Source organism: Podarcis liolepis, assembly GCF_965112155.1.
Source record: "Podarcis liolepis genome assembly, chromosome: 12".
In the NCBI taxonomy this organism is placed as follows: Eukaryota; Metazoa; Chordata; class Lepidosauria; order Squamata; family Lacertidae; genus Podarcis; species Podarcis liolepis.
This window is the reverse complement of record NC_139563.1, coordinates 15901010-15916538: the sequence shown is the minus strand read 5'-3', so window position 1 is coordinate 15916538 and position 15529 is coordinate 15901010.

Genomic DNA, 15529 nt, shown 5'->3' with positions numbered 1-15529 from the left:
TTTTTATACAGTATATACATGCCACAATAAAAAAAAGATACCTAAAACACTCACAATTAAAAATAATAATAATGTAAAATTATGAATTCACAAGTCAGAGTCAAAGTGCACATTTTGTATTTTATGCTGAATTTTTTATATTATATATATATATATAATCCACTGTTTTAGGTGACAGCTCATGGGTCGTCCTCTGCGATCATTTCTTTTTTTACTTAAATTTATTTTCTATTCAGGACTGTAGAGCAGGATGAACGTTAGATCCGCAGCAGATACAAAATCCTATGTCCTTCATGTAAAAGTGACCCCACGATTGACTGATCTTTAGACAGCGCCAAACTTTGTTAATAAGGGACCAAAACAACAATAGGAACACATTGATTTTGCAGTCATGATTTTCCCCCTCCATCTCAAAAGGACTTGATTTCTTGGTTCCTTGACAGCACTCTTGATGAGTGCTGTGCAGCTGCCAAAAAAGATATGGGAGACCTTTCTTTTAAATGCAGACTTCCACCTAAACGTTGTATACAAGGGAAATTATATATCGAAACATGCACAGAGCTGTCTTCAAAACAAATGACCTTCCACAAAGAGACTGCTGTAAGGCAGAGAAATATGCCTTGTGCCAACCTGCCTTTCACAATGTCACTTCCTCTATAACCTCTTTTCTCTAGGCCTCATACGGAATAACAAGAAGCAAGGCATTGTGTCCTCAGAATTGCTTGCGACTGCCGCTGTCTCCAAGGAATCCTCGCTGTGTCGCCTCGCTCACCTTAGAGGTTCATCGTAACACAGTGCACTGCTGTATCCACTCTTGTCCTACCCTATTAAATAACTCTCGACAGGAAATGGATTTTCCACCTAGCAGCAGAGTGGGGGAAAAGGCCTTCTCGCCAGCATTTTTCATCCTGCAGGCACCAAAACGTAGACCTGATCCTGATCCCACGAATATCAACTGAATAGACCAAGGAACTATTTTAATAGTGTATGTTAGATCAGGCATAGGCAAACTCGGCCCTCCAGATGTTTTGGGACTACAACTCCCATCATCCCTAGCTAACAGGACCAGTGGTCAGGGATGATGGGAATTGCAGTCCCAAAACATCTGGAGGGCCAAGTTTGCCTATGTCTGTGTTAGATTGCTGGGGTGCAAGACCTCTATTCTGAATCATGGTGGATGAATCGAGCCCTTACAAGATCTGACTTTCAGATTTAGTTTTTCACATTTGTATTCTTGGAGAAATGCCCTAGATGACTGTCTTCCTGCTTACCAGCTTCATTGAATGACCTGAAGCTAGCAATCTACGCTCAAGGAGGTATAAGATGGACTGCTACAGTCATGTTGGATTTGGCCAATACAAATAATCTGCATAGGTGTTGCACATGTTGGGCAATATCAGAGGCCAGTTAGATCAGATCGAAAATCCCTTGTTCTCATAATATACTATTGACTTGTGCTTCGTTTATGCAGAGTTGGATTTGCATTGTTGGAGCACAGTTTTACAAGTACAGTGGTACCTCAGGTTACAGATGCTTCAGGTTACAGACGCTTCAGGTTACAGACTCCGCTAACCCAGAAATAGTACCTCGGGTTAAGAACTTTGCTTCAGGATGAGAACAGAAGTCGTGTGCTAAAGTGGTATCTCAGGTTAAGAACAGTTTCAGGTTAAGAACGGACCTCCAGAACGAATTAAGTTCTTAACCCGAGGTACCACTGTATAATTTGAAAGGTTTAAACCTCCCCACCCAGCCTAGTGCTTCTTTAATTTGTGTGTGTGTTTGTTTTTTTGCCACTGCCACCAAAATTTATGAGGTCTTGAAGGTGGCTGGGGAAATTTGCTTGCAGGGCAGATCAGAACCCCTCACAGAGCTATAGTCACCAAAGTTCCCTGGGAAACAGATTTTATTGTTGAACGACTCTGGGAATTGTAGCTCTGGGAGGGGAATAATTCCCAGCAGCCTCAACAGTTCCTAGGATCCACGGAAGGCTCAATGGCTGCTTAAAGAGGTATTATAGTGCTTTAAGTGTATGATACGAATGTGGCTATAGTCTCCTGAAAAGCCCTAAACATTGCAGCTGTTCCTTATAGCACCACTCTGTTCCTTTGGGGTGTGTGAGTATGCTTACATTCTGACTGCTTCATAGAATCACAAAATTGTAGAGTGGGAAGGGATCCCAAGGGTGATCTAGTCCAACTCTGCAATGAGAATGGAAAATGTCTTTTGCTTGCATCAAATATGGGATGGGATGGAATTGCCATATATCTGTCAATTCAGTGGCATGGTTAGACAAATTACAGCTAGATTTATTTTATTTTATTTAACAAACTATATAGCTGGATTGGGGTGGTGAACCCTTCTAAGTAGTTTACAAATAATAACCCAAAAAAAGCATTACAATTCTCCATTTTAAAAGAAACAGAAAATGGGTGGAATCAATAATAGGTATTGTCCACAGGGGTGGATCTACTATGAAACGAATGAAGCTTCAGCTTCGGGGCCCCCAATTTTGGAGGGTCCCCAGAATCAACTTTCATCCGCATTGCATAAAAAAATGGGTCTAACAAACCCAATTTCATCATTCTATGATGCATCATGAACGTATATAACATTTCCCCTATTTTTATTAATTTATTGACTTTGACATGTGAGACAATCCAGTACAGCAATTGCTATCAAAATTTGAGATGTAGTAGCTAATTTGAAAATAATAAATTGTGGTGATCTGTTGTGGAACAACCCCACTGAAGAAGAAAACAGTGGCTACCCAGTGGCGTAGCGTGGGTTGTCAGCACCCGGGGCAAGGCAAGTAATTTGCGCCCCCTAACCCGTGTATTTGCGCCCCCTAACCCTAACCCCCAGATGTTGCGCCCGGTGCGGCTGGCCCCCCCCCTGCACCCCCCACGCTACGCCACTGTGGCTACCCGGACCTCATTGCTGGTTGCAAGGGGGGGGCATCATATCTCTCAACCTTCCCTTTTTTGTGGGAAATTCCCTTATTCCAGCGCCATTTCCCACTGCTTCCTGCTGCTATCCCGGATTGTTAGATATCCTGTAGACTTTCCCCAGGACAGGTGAGGCTGCTGATCCCTTATTTTCAAATCTGAAAGTTGACAGCTATGGGCCTCATAGCAGTTCAAGCTTCAGCTCCTCCAAAATGTAGCTCTGCCACTGCATATCTGCGTAGGATTTCCTAAACAAAAATGCTTTAATCAAGTAGCAAAAAGAGTACAGCCCAGACACCTGCCTGATATCAATAGGCAGGGAGTTGAAAAGTGTAGGTGATGCCACACATGTCTCTTTTAGGAACTCTCTTTTATGTTGCCTGCTCATTTTCTTGCAAATTAATGATGGGGAACCCTTTATTAGAGATGTTGTTGAACTCCCTGGCCTGTTAGCCCCAGACAGCACTGCCAATGGCCAGGGATGACTGGAGCTGGGGTCCAGCAGCATCCTGAGTGTGGGAATATTCTGGGTGGCAGGATAGGAAATATTGTTTATTAATATCCTTCCTAACTTGCGCTAGCAAGTTTCTTATTTAGCAGAGTTTACATTCCACTTCTCATGCTCAGCAGAAAGTTGGTTGCAGGCTTGTGAGAACCTCTTACTGTTATGCAATTCAATCTGCGTCAGATCAAATTGCATGTTCCTGGTAGGATCCCTTTTTATTCCCTCCTAAAAGAATAAAGACACCACAATCTTATTCATAGTCAACAAAAAGTAAGTTTAATCATGTTCAGGAAGTACACAGTATCAAACCTGAAGGGAGGCTTAAAGACTTAAAGTTACAAATAGCAACATGTGGATTTACCCCATATGGGGGACAATTTCTGTGCTGCTATTGGCTGAAAGCCAGCAGAGCAGTCCTAGCTGGAAGCAGACGAAAGGAGAAAGAGAAGAAAGGGAGGGGGTGCTGTGTGACTTGTCCTTTTGTTATCTGGACAGGTAAGGTCACACCCACCTCTGGTCACAGGCAAGAGGAAGGATGCTCCAGGCCAGGAGGAACAGGAAGTTTTGACTGGCTGGACCAAACTTTCCCTTGCATGTCCACTCTAGCATTATAAGGAATGTTGTTCTTGTCTGCTACCCGTGGATCACATCCCACACTGAGAGCCACAGGTTCTCCACCCATGTTGCAAACTCGCAAAAGCATGTGCAGCAACAGAGAGATCTTCCCTCCACCCTATATTTGCCTCCACATCCTTATTGGGAATTCTCTCGGTGTCCTCTGACAAATACGACTGCTGGGGAAGATCGTTTCCTGCAATCAATCATAGCCCCTTTCATGAACCCCCCTTTGCCATATATTAAGTGCTAAACAAATGGTCTATGGCAGGTAAATGCCTGTTTAAGGAGCCAGTACAAGTCATTCAAAGCCTGATAACAAATTAGTAGCGTATCCTCCTATTTTGTGTACACTGGAAACAGGATAATAACTTTGCTCTGGGAAGAAGCAGGTTAGCGGAGGAGATGCGGCAAAGGCCAAAGGAGTAAATGCATCAGAATGCGCACTAAACACACTCCTAATGACAGCCAAGCCAGGCTTTTTCATTTGTCTTTAAGGCGATTTATAGGACACGGCACTCTTTTTCTGAGTGCCTATTGCCACTGATGGAGCTTTTCTAAAGATTAAAAGGAAAATTAAATTAAAGACTGACATTTTGGGGGAAGACATTTAATTATTTCCACATTATTGTGCCTCCAGGGATCGATTTTTAGCTGTTCCTCTCTTTGCATGATGCTTTCAGATGAGGCTCTCCATTGTTACAAACTTCATCTTTGCTTTGTTCCTGGAACCCAATATGCCGACAGAGAAGGGTGATTTATTTCCACCAGTATGTTAGACAGTTAAATTCCACATCCCTATCTCTGGCAGAATACAGTTCATTATAGAGCACTACTGCATTGCAAATTAACTATAGCATCCTGGTGTGGCATTTCACTCAGCAAAATGTTACCCATGTTCTTGGGTGGGCATAGCCAATCTCCTAAGTTATTCTTTGCCAGGAAGAGATGGAACTAAAATTGACAGTCAAGTGACCATCCTGAAGCTGTCTGGTTACATGTTTGGTTATATCTTCAAAACATCAACGTCATCGTCATCAGTAGCAGTACTGACATTTTAAACCAGCCCTTCATCAATTGATCTGTGTTGGATAATAGCAAGCATTCTTCAAACAATTGAAATAAAGAATTAAAGCAACAACCCAAACAAAATCAATATTATATTATATATTATATATTATATATTATATATTATATATTATATATTATATATTATATATTATATATTATATATTATATATTATATATTATATATTATATATTATATATTATATATTATATATTATATATTATATATTATATATTATATATTATATATTATATATTGGGTTTTTTAAAGTATTTTTGTTTTGTTTTTAAAAAATCCAAAATACCAGCTGTAGCAATGGTCTAACATCCCATATATGTCTGCATGAATTGACAGGTTTGTAGAATGACCATTGAGAAGGCACTATCATGACCCACCCAATGAACTTCCCATGGTGGTAGATCAGCAAGAAGGGCTTCTGCCCAAGATCTAAGGACTGAGGCAGGCTGACACCTGGACCTTCAGATACCTGGACCAGAACTGGTTTAGGGCTTTATCAGTACCTAAAATTCAATGTAATGGGCAGCCAATGAAGTTTTTTTTATGATCTGTCTTACACGATCCGTGATTGTTTCCCTATAGAGAACATTCTTGCCACAACATTCTGTATAACTAGTACTGGAACATCTTTAAGGGCAACCTCATGTAGAGCACATTAATCCAAAGGATTAATTCAATGGCACAATGCAGATGGCACTTCATGTTACCCAAGCTACCTGGGCCTCTGGTGGCAAGGTTGGATCAATGGTTATTCCCCGCCCAAGACTATATACCTGTTCATTCTGGGTGAGTGCAATCTCATCCAGGACAGGCTTCTGTCCTATCAGGATTCAGCCTCACTTTATTGGTCATCTTCTGGTCCACCACAGCCTTCAAACACTGGTTCAACACCTTGGTGACCTCTCCTGACTCTGATGGCTTGATAATTAGCACAGAGCTCCAAATACCACAAAGATGAGGCTTCTTCAGGGGTCAAAGCAAAAGAAATATTTGATTTTGATTTTTAAAAATGTGATTTATTGATTTATTCTCCACAACCCTGGATATTTTGCAACAGTGATCCTAGCTCTCTGTCTGAAAGACTAGGCATATCTCATCAAGTGCCTCATTACCACAACTAATGAGGCTGCATGTTTTAGTGGTTAATTTAATTCCAAAAGTTAACATAATTTATTTGTCAGTTCTCAAGTTCTGCACTCAGTTTGTAAATTTCCTCACTCCCAGCCTCTAAGTAGTCTATAAACAAAAGACTCTAAGATGATGCCATGATAATAACCTCATCTAATTTGCCGCAAATCCACCAAGTCCTGCATGTCAACTGCTCTCCAGATGATTCACAGCTTGCTTCCTACGTGCAAAAGACCTCCAGGCTTACTGTAGCTAATAAATAAGTGCATAAAGTATGAAAGTGCAAGTGCATAAAGTATGAAATGAATGGAGCTTGATTTTTCCAAAATTTGAGTGGGGACCTGTGAAAATGATGTAACTTCTACTTTTGACATTTCTTCCATACAACAGCCTATTCACTCTTGATGACAGGGGGGCATTTCTATTCTAAGTGGGGCAAGGTGTTCTCTGCTTCTTCTTCTACTTCTTTAACATTCAATTATGCTGTTAGGATCTTTCATGAAGTTCACTGCTGGTGGGACATTGCAGAGAGAGCCTCGTGGTGGTGTGTGAAGTGTGGGACTTTAAAGCAGGGGGGCACCCTGACCAATGTCCAGCAGCCTGATAAGTTAGAGAGAGGTGTGTGGCAACACCCCCCAGCTCCAAAGCCCTAAAAGGCCTCGGTCCAGTATATCTGAAGTAGAATCTCCACCCCCATTGTTCTACCCAGACACTGAGGTCCAGCGCCGAGGGCCTTCTGGCGGTTCCTTCACTGCGAGAAGCCAAGTTACAGGGAACCAGGCAGAGGGCCTTCTCGGTAGTGGCATCCGCCCTGTGGAACGCCCTCCCATCAGATGTCAAAGAGAACAACAACTACCAGACTTTTAGAAGACATCTGAAGGCAGCCCTGTTTAGGGAAGCTTTTAATGTTTAATAGGTTATTGTATTTTAGTGTTCTGTTGGAAGCCGCCCAGAGAGGGTAAAATAATAAATTACTACTACTACTACTACTAAGAAATAAGGAGAAAAATGAAGGAGGGCTGAAGATATCCAGGAAACTTGAGGGAAGATCTCAACCCAGCATGAAGGACCACAGAATGTCTGGTGACTCTGTTCACTGTGGAAATGTGGGCCTAATGTGGGCCCCTAAAGGGGGCTCGGCTGTTACGAACTTCATCACATCAGGCTGATAAGTGCAGAGTGCAAGGCATAAGTCTGCTTCCATCCTTCTAGTGTGCATATTTCATGACCTGTGGGTTTAATCCTCCCTCCTATTCAGGATGTGCATGGGACTGAGGCTGAGGGCAGGGAGAGAGTGAGGGCTCCAGGGAAGGATAGATAAAGAAAAACTCAATTTCTCTACACTGGAATCCTTGGTCCAAGTAGCAGTCTGAGGCAGGAGGTGCAAAATCAGAAACCTTAAACTGCCCCTGTTTATCCACTTGGTTTCTTCCTTACAGCTCCATAGCCCCAACCATTCATTGGTCACATTTAGGTTACAGGCTGCCTCTACACATGTACAGTTGTTGACATGTTACGTTTAATGAGTGTAGAATCTATGTACCTGTATGCGTTGAGCTGTACAATGGTGCAATTATTCACATGTTACATTCAACTAGTGTACAGCCTGTGTACACAAACAGTTGTACATGTGTGGAAACAGCTTGTACCTGTTTTCAGTGAAATGTCTGAAAATGCCTGTGTGAGTGTATACTTGTTGATTTGTACAACTCGGTTATTGTGCTCACAGTTACACTGACTGTACACTGATTGAACATTGCTTCTGAATAACCGTACAAGTGTACAGCTCAGCTATTTGCACACAACACATATTGTGCATTCATTGATTGTAACAATATGAACAGCCCTGTTGAGTGTGAGCAAGAAACACTGAAGGCTTCAGCACTAAAAACAGGTACAAGCTGTACTTATGTAAGTGTTTCTGTACAAGAGTGTACATCAGCTGATTTGTATGACTCAGCTTGTATACCGTTATTGAATGCTACATGTGGATACCCATACAAATATACAGCTCATCTACTATGTACACAGGTACACAGACTGTACACTCATTAAATATAATGTGTGAACACCGCTTGTGTTTGTAAATATGGTGCCTTTCAAAATTCCTTCACACATTAGTGTGACCCAGAAAGCGTATTCAGCCAGAGAATGGCTTGATGGAACAAATATGGGTTTTTTAAAATGCAAAAATTGGGTAGGAGAAATGGATTAGGTGGGAGACCTTTGTGCACTGCATAAAACGCAATCAAATCCACAGGGTTCAGATTTCCTAAGGATGCAAGTTAATAGAAGTGGAGATCAAAAGGAACCAGGACCAGGTTAGTGATAAGAGAAAAATTCTTAGACAAAGGTGGGGTACTTTGCCTATTATCATGCTGCCTAAGGTGAACATTAATAAGAATCAACCCAATGCAGTCTGTCATAGTTGCTCAAAAGTAACTCTTGTTCATTTCACTCTCATCTCTCCCACCCACCTCGCCGTTGCAGGAAGATTTTGAATCAGACCTTTTTAATCATTTTTGTCTGATTTGCTGGTGGGCTTTTAATGCAAGCCTGCAGAGCCTGGCTACTCAAAGCCTCCTTGAGAAATCTGTTGATTAAAGAGCAGTTGTTTGCAGTCTGTTGATTTCAGAACCTGATTTCTCATCTAGACGGGAAACCTCAGGAAGCGTGAACACAGGATGTTGATTATCAGGCGGCAACTTCAACATTGCTATTAAGAAATGGCGTCCCAATATTTGTTAATCACTTCTGGACTACTTCTGGGGTGAGCATTTTAGGGTCCCTGGATTCATCTAGAACTATGAAGTACTCCCACAAAAGGGTGGCACAATTACTAAGGCATGCATTAATATTGTAATGCGCCACCCCAATCGCTGTGTGGCGAGAGACTCCAGGGGGGGGGGGTCTGTGCCAGCCCAGAGCTCAGTTTCCTTGCAATGGAGACTATGATGTCTTTGGGATATATATTTAGAATACAGTCATACCTTGGAAGTCTAATGGAATCCATTCCAGAAGTCCGTTCGACTTCCAAAATGTTTGAAAACCAAAGCGATGCTTCTGATTGGCTGCAGGAAGCTCCTGCAGCCAATAGGAAGCCGCAGAAGCCCTGTTGGAAGTTCAGCTTCCAAAAGAACATTTGAAAACCAGAACACTCACTTCCAGGTTTTGATCGTTTGGGAATCAATTTGTTCAGGAGCCAAGCCGTTTGAGATCCAAGGTACGACTGTATATTGTTTCATTTACACAAATATACAACCTGGAAGAGCTCACAGCATTAGCATCACAACAGATGTTGCTTCCCCTTTAGATTTCCAGGGGAGACCCGCAGTCCAGCACAGAGCAAGACACATCTCTGTGTCCCACACCTTCCAGCTCTCACACACCCCAACTCTGGCCATTGTTCTCCTACCTTCTCGCCAGCAGAGGGGCATTTTCCCAACCCACCCCTTTGCTAGAGAGTACTATCACTTAAATGTAGCTATAATTGTAGGCATCTGGTTGGCTAGATGCTGGATTAGATGGAGCACTGACCTGTTCCAGCAGACTCTGATGAGGGAATTTAAAGTGGTCGGCTTTATTAAAGAATGGAGGAAATTTATTATTTCTCTTAAGGACCATTGTTAACAGTTAAAATCGTTAGCAGAATGAGAATATCACTTGTAGTTTAACAAATTACCACTACAAACTTTGCAAAAGTGTGAATATCAAAGAATTGATGTGCTTTGGTTTGTGTATGTGTACAGGTTTGCCTTCAAATGTGAACTGAATTGATTTTATTCTCCATTCCCTACAGGAGGCTTCCCAGACCAGCCGTTGCTGAGAAAGTGGGCAGCAACCAGTGCCTGCCATCCAAATCTGGAGCTGACCTCGGTTGTGGGCCTTGAAACCAGGGCAATTGTGCTATGTGGATGGAGTTAAGTGATCCCACGTACCACTCAGATGCGCATCGGCCAAGGCAACACAACACGTGATACACAGGTGGATATGCTTACGCATATGAATACCAAACTCACCTATGTTTTTCCTTTAAAAAAAATGAAAAAAGAGGTGAAGAACAAACAGAGGAAAAACTGTTATCATTAACTGCTGCTTGTGCCGTAAGAGGGCTCTTTTCTGAAGAGCTCTCTTCTCTACACAAGACCTAGAGCTGAATAGCAAGGCTTTCAGTTGACTTCTGCAAGTTGAAGTATTATTGAGGTAATGATTGCTTTAGTAACCCGTGATATCTGAACAGGCAGTGTATGGATTATGGCTCTTTGTCTGTTTCAATTTGGGGAGGCCGGGAGCAGAATTCCTGTCCCCCGCTCCCCACACACCAAGAAATGTGAATGTGCAGTGGGTGTTTTTGTTCCTATCTACAGATATTGTTTCAATTACCTACTGGGATTTCTGTACCATCAGTCATCCCCGTCGTCCCCATCCCAGACTATGTCTTGGAATAGTAAGAACCCTGCTGGATTAAGGCACATTCACACCATCCATTTAAAGCAGTTGTAGCTTCCCACAAAGAATTCTGCAAGCTGTGGTTTGTTAAGGGTGCTGAGAGTTGTTAAAAAAGGTAAAGGGACCCCTGACCATTAGGTCCAGTCGTGGCTGACTCTGGGGTTGCGGCACTCATCTCGTTTTGTTGGCCGAGGGAGCCAGCGTACAGCTTCCAGGTCATGTGACCAGCATGACTAAGCCGCTTCTGGAGAACCAGAGCAGCACACGGAAATGCCGTTTACCTTCCCACCGGAACGGTACCTATTTATCTACTTGACTTTGACGTGCTTTTGAACTGCTAGGTTGGCAGGAGCAGGGACCGAGCAATGGGAGCTCACCCCATAGCGGGGATTCAAACCGCTGACCTAGGTTTAACCCACAGTGCCACCCATGTCCAGAGACTCCTATATTCCCCTCATAGAGTTTCAATTTCTGAAGAGGTTTAATGATCAACCCAGGCATAGGCAAACTCAGCCCTCCAGATGTTTTGGGACTACAACTCCCATCATCCCTAGCTAACAGGACCAGTGGTCAGGATTGATGGGAGCTGTAGTCCCAAAAACATCTGGAGGGCCAAGTTTGCCTATGCCTGGATCAACCCCGCTTCCCAGTACTTTGTGAGGGGAGTAGGGGGCCTCCTAAGAACTCCCAGCTCCCAGGATTCTTGGGGGGGGGGAGCCATGACTGTTTAAAAAGACATCATAGTGCTTTAAATGTATGCCAGGAATGTGGCCTCCAGTCCACCACCCTGTTTCACACAGTGTCAACCAGAAGCAACAGCCTTCCATCGCTGTTGCTCCACTATGTATTTATGAGCAAGCACCCCATGGGGCATGGAGAAAGGCACCTCAGCTCTGCTAAGTGGATTGTCCGATTCAAGTCAAGGGGTACCTTACAGTGTGTTCCACCCAATGCAACCACAATCAGCAGATTACCGTATTTTTCGCCCTATAGGACGCACTTTTTCCCCTCCAAAAATGAAGGGGAAATGTGGGTGCGTTCTATGGGGCGAATGCAGGCTTTCACTGAAGCCTGGAGAGCGAGAGGGGTTGGTGTGCACCGACCCCTCTCGCTCTCCAGGCTTCAGGAGAGCCCCAGCACCAGCCCCACAAGGTCGGGGGACAGAGGGAGGTGGAACGCCGCCATCCCGCTGTCTCCTGAAGTGGTTTGGAGGCTGACGGCGGGGAGAAGAGCGCTTCTCCCCGCTGCCTGCCCCACCACTCCGGGGACAGCAGGGAGACGCAGCGCATCTCCAGGCTCTCCCCGGACCTGATCTCAAGGCAGGCGGCGGGGAGAAGAGCGCTTCTCCCCACTGCCTGCCCCACCACTCCGGCGACAGCAAGGAGACGCAGCGCGTCTCCAGGCTCTCCCCGGACCTGATCTCAAGGCGGGCGGCGGGGAGAAGAGCGCTTCTCCCCGCTGCCTGCCCCACCACTCCGGTGACAGCAAGGAGACGCAGCGCGTCTCCAGGCTGTCCCCGGACTTGATCTCAAGGCGGGCGGCGGGGAGAAGAGCGCTTCTCCCCGCTGCCTGCCCCACAAGCGCCGGGGGGGGGGAATATTTTTTTTTCTTTATTTCCCCCCCCAGAAAACTTGATGCGTCCTATGGGCCGGTGCGTCCTATGGGGCGAAAAATACGGTAGCTATCTTAGAATTTTAAAAGTGCTCATTTTTCTTAGATTATGAGATATCTGCTATAAGTAATGAAGCTACTAAGTAGCTCCCCGTCTATTGAATTAATTAAACTTTATGTTCATTTCTTAATCTCTTTAGTTGCCCTCAGTTACTGCAGATTTAATCCTCTTTTGACCTTTCTATATTTAGTTTTTCTGAAGATTGGCGAAACCCAATCATCAGGGCTGTTAAGAATAAGATTGTTTTTTATTTCACTATTCCACCCATTTTGCAGGCCTTTGGACTTCCTCAGTTGTCAAGAAGTCATTCTAACTCTTGCACAATTAAAAAAAAACAAGATTTCAGTGTTTATGGGATAGCTGGCAACATCATGTTAAGTTGACCTTAGTTTCGATTTCATTTTATTTCATTATAGCAAATTAATTTATATGCTGCATTTTCCACGACTGAATCTGTACTCAAAGTGATTCACACAAAAAAATCAAAGTTTAATTGCAATAATGCAATAAGATACAATAAAACATAATATAGCACGAAAAATTAATAGTTAATTTCTCTTTTGGGGGGTTTTATTAAAGATTTTTTTGCGTCACTTAAGTACATGCAGTCTCTATTTTCAGATCATTTCTACAGATCAGTTATATTTGATGTGAGACTTCGATGTTGTATACAGAATAAACATATAACATATAAGTAAACATACAGCTTATTAATTGATCAAGTCAAAGTACCCCTTTAAGCATTCCCTTATTGTTATGTACTGAGTTGAATAGGATCCAAACTGCAGCAGTCTGATTGGTCCTAGAACAATAGGATCCAAAATGCAGCAGTCTGATTGGTCCTAGAACAATAGGATTCAGAATGCAGCAGTCTGATTGGTCCTAGAACAATGCAGCAGTATGGTTGGTTGGCAGGAACCTCCCAATCCTGCTCCAGATAGAAGTGAATCCACAACCTGATTGGCTTACAGTAGAATTCCGGAATTAGCCAATCATGTGCAGCCCATTGTGTAAATAATGTATATAAAGCAGATACTGTGAGGGGACTTTCATTCATTCCTCCTCACCACTATGAGCTGAATAAAGAGCATGAAATCATTTTGCGACTCTGAGTATATTTCACTTATGAACACACCTAAGAATGGAGAGTGGGAAAAGCCACCGCCTGCTGGCCAACACAGAGTCTGTCACCCATTTTAAAGCAAGGGTGGGCAACCGCTGGTCCACAGACCAAATAATTCACCCTGGGCCTCTGTATTAGACCTTAAAGACTCTCCCCAGATTTAAGCGAGTGTAACTTGTTCACCCACTCTGGGTGCAAAGTCAAGCGGGTGCTGCAGGGGGCTCAGCAACAGTGACATAGAATGTGAGAGGCGGGGGGAGGCACTGAATTTTGGCATTGCACAGGATGCATTGAGGCACACTTTAAGAATGCCTGGTATAGATTACTATGAAAGCGAAATTAAAATAGCAGCTTCCCCTCTTCCGTTAATGGATGGGGAGATGAACAGATTTCCTCCCCCTAAAGCCAAATGTTCTTCATGTTTTCATTTCCTTTATTAGTTTTCAAGTGCTAAGAGCAAGCCTTTTTGGTCAAGACTTCTGTGGAAGGTGATGATGTCAATGAGGAGAGGTCAGGGTATTAATATAATAAAATCATTGTGAATTTGTACTTCTGAAAGGGCTTTGACCTTTCAATCTCTCATAATGTCTTGTGGTTGATGTTGACAGCTCTTCAGCATATTCCCAGCAGATGGAGAGGGATTTCTCTCCTATTAAGTGAAGTGATGGGTAGATGCCAATTGGCAGCAGTTCAGATCTAAACCTTGACTGCCTGTAGTTGACCCATCTATACGATCGACATTTTCTTCCTTCCTTCCCTTCAGCCCTTGTAAAGTCTATGGCAATTTAAAATGAGAATGGAAGGAAACTAAGCAAAAATGAATAGAAACCCAAGCAACCTTGCAGCAGAGCATATTTAATGTGCAGAACATCAAAAGGAACACATTATTTTTTAAAAAAATTCCCTTGTTGACTTTTATGCAGATAGATGTGCTGGTAAAAGCATCCTTGGCATTAAAAGCAAAGGAATGGAGGGACTCTCCTGTGAGGTCTACAGCGTTTGGGATTTTTTTTTTTTTTTAGTTTAGAGAAAAGGTAAGGGAAAAGTAACACAGTAAAAATTTATATAATGAGGCATGGCATGGAGAGAGAGAAATATCTCTCCCATTCTTATAATACAGTGGTACCTCGGGTTACATACGCTTCAGGTTACATACGCTTCAGGTTACAGACTCTGTAAACCCAGAAATAGTACCTCGGGTTAAGAACTTTCTTCAGGATGAGAACAGAAATCGTGCTCTGGCGGCACAGCAGCAGCTGGAGGCCCCATTAGCTAAAGTGGTGCTTCAGGTTAAAAACAGTTTCAAGTTAAGTACGGACCTCCAGAACGAATTAAGTACTTAACCTGAGGTACCACTGTACTAGAAGTCTTGGACATCCAATGTAGCTGTATGTTGGGAGATTAAGGACAGATAAAAGGAAGCATTACTTCACGCAGTGCATAGTTAAACTATCGAACTCATTCCAGTAGCACCTTAAAGACCAACTAAGTAGTTCTTGGTATGAGCTTTCGTGTGCATGCACACTTCTTCAGATACACTTCTTCAGGTGTATCTGAAGAAGTGTGCATGCACACGAAAGCTCATACCAAGAACTACTTAGTTGGTCTTTAAGGTGCTACTGGAAGGAATTTTTTTTATTTTGACTATGGCAGACCAACACGGCTACCTATCTGTATATCGAACTCATTGTGATGGCCTGGGAGTCTGATTCAGAAGCTGAACCTGAGGAGTCCCAGCCTGCGCAGGAGTCCCCGCCTCCAGGGCCAGCTGAGCCGGGGCAGGACCTTGAATCTGAAGGGCCTGCACCTGTGCCGGATCCTCAGGAGCAGACACCAGATGTTTCCACTCTGGCTCCGGAGCTGATTGAGGGCCCATTGCCTGCAGGTGCTCCTCTCCCAGCCCTGTCAGGGGAAGGTGAGGTTGCCTCTGGATCCAGTAACCCTCCAGCCTCTCCTGAGCTGCAGAGGCTCAGGGCAGAGAGGCGGAGGGAACTGAGTTCTCCCA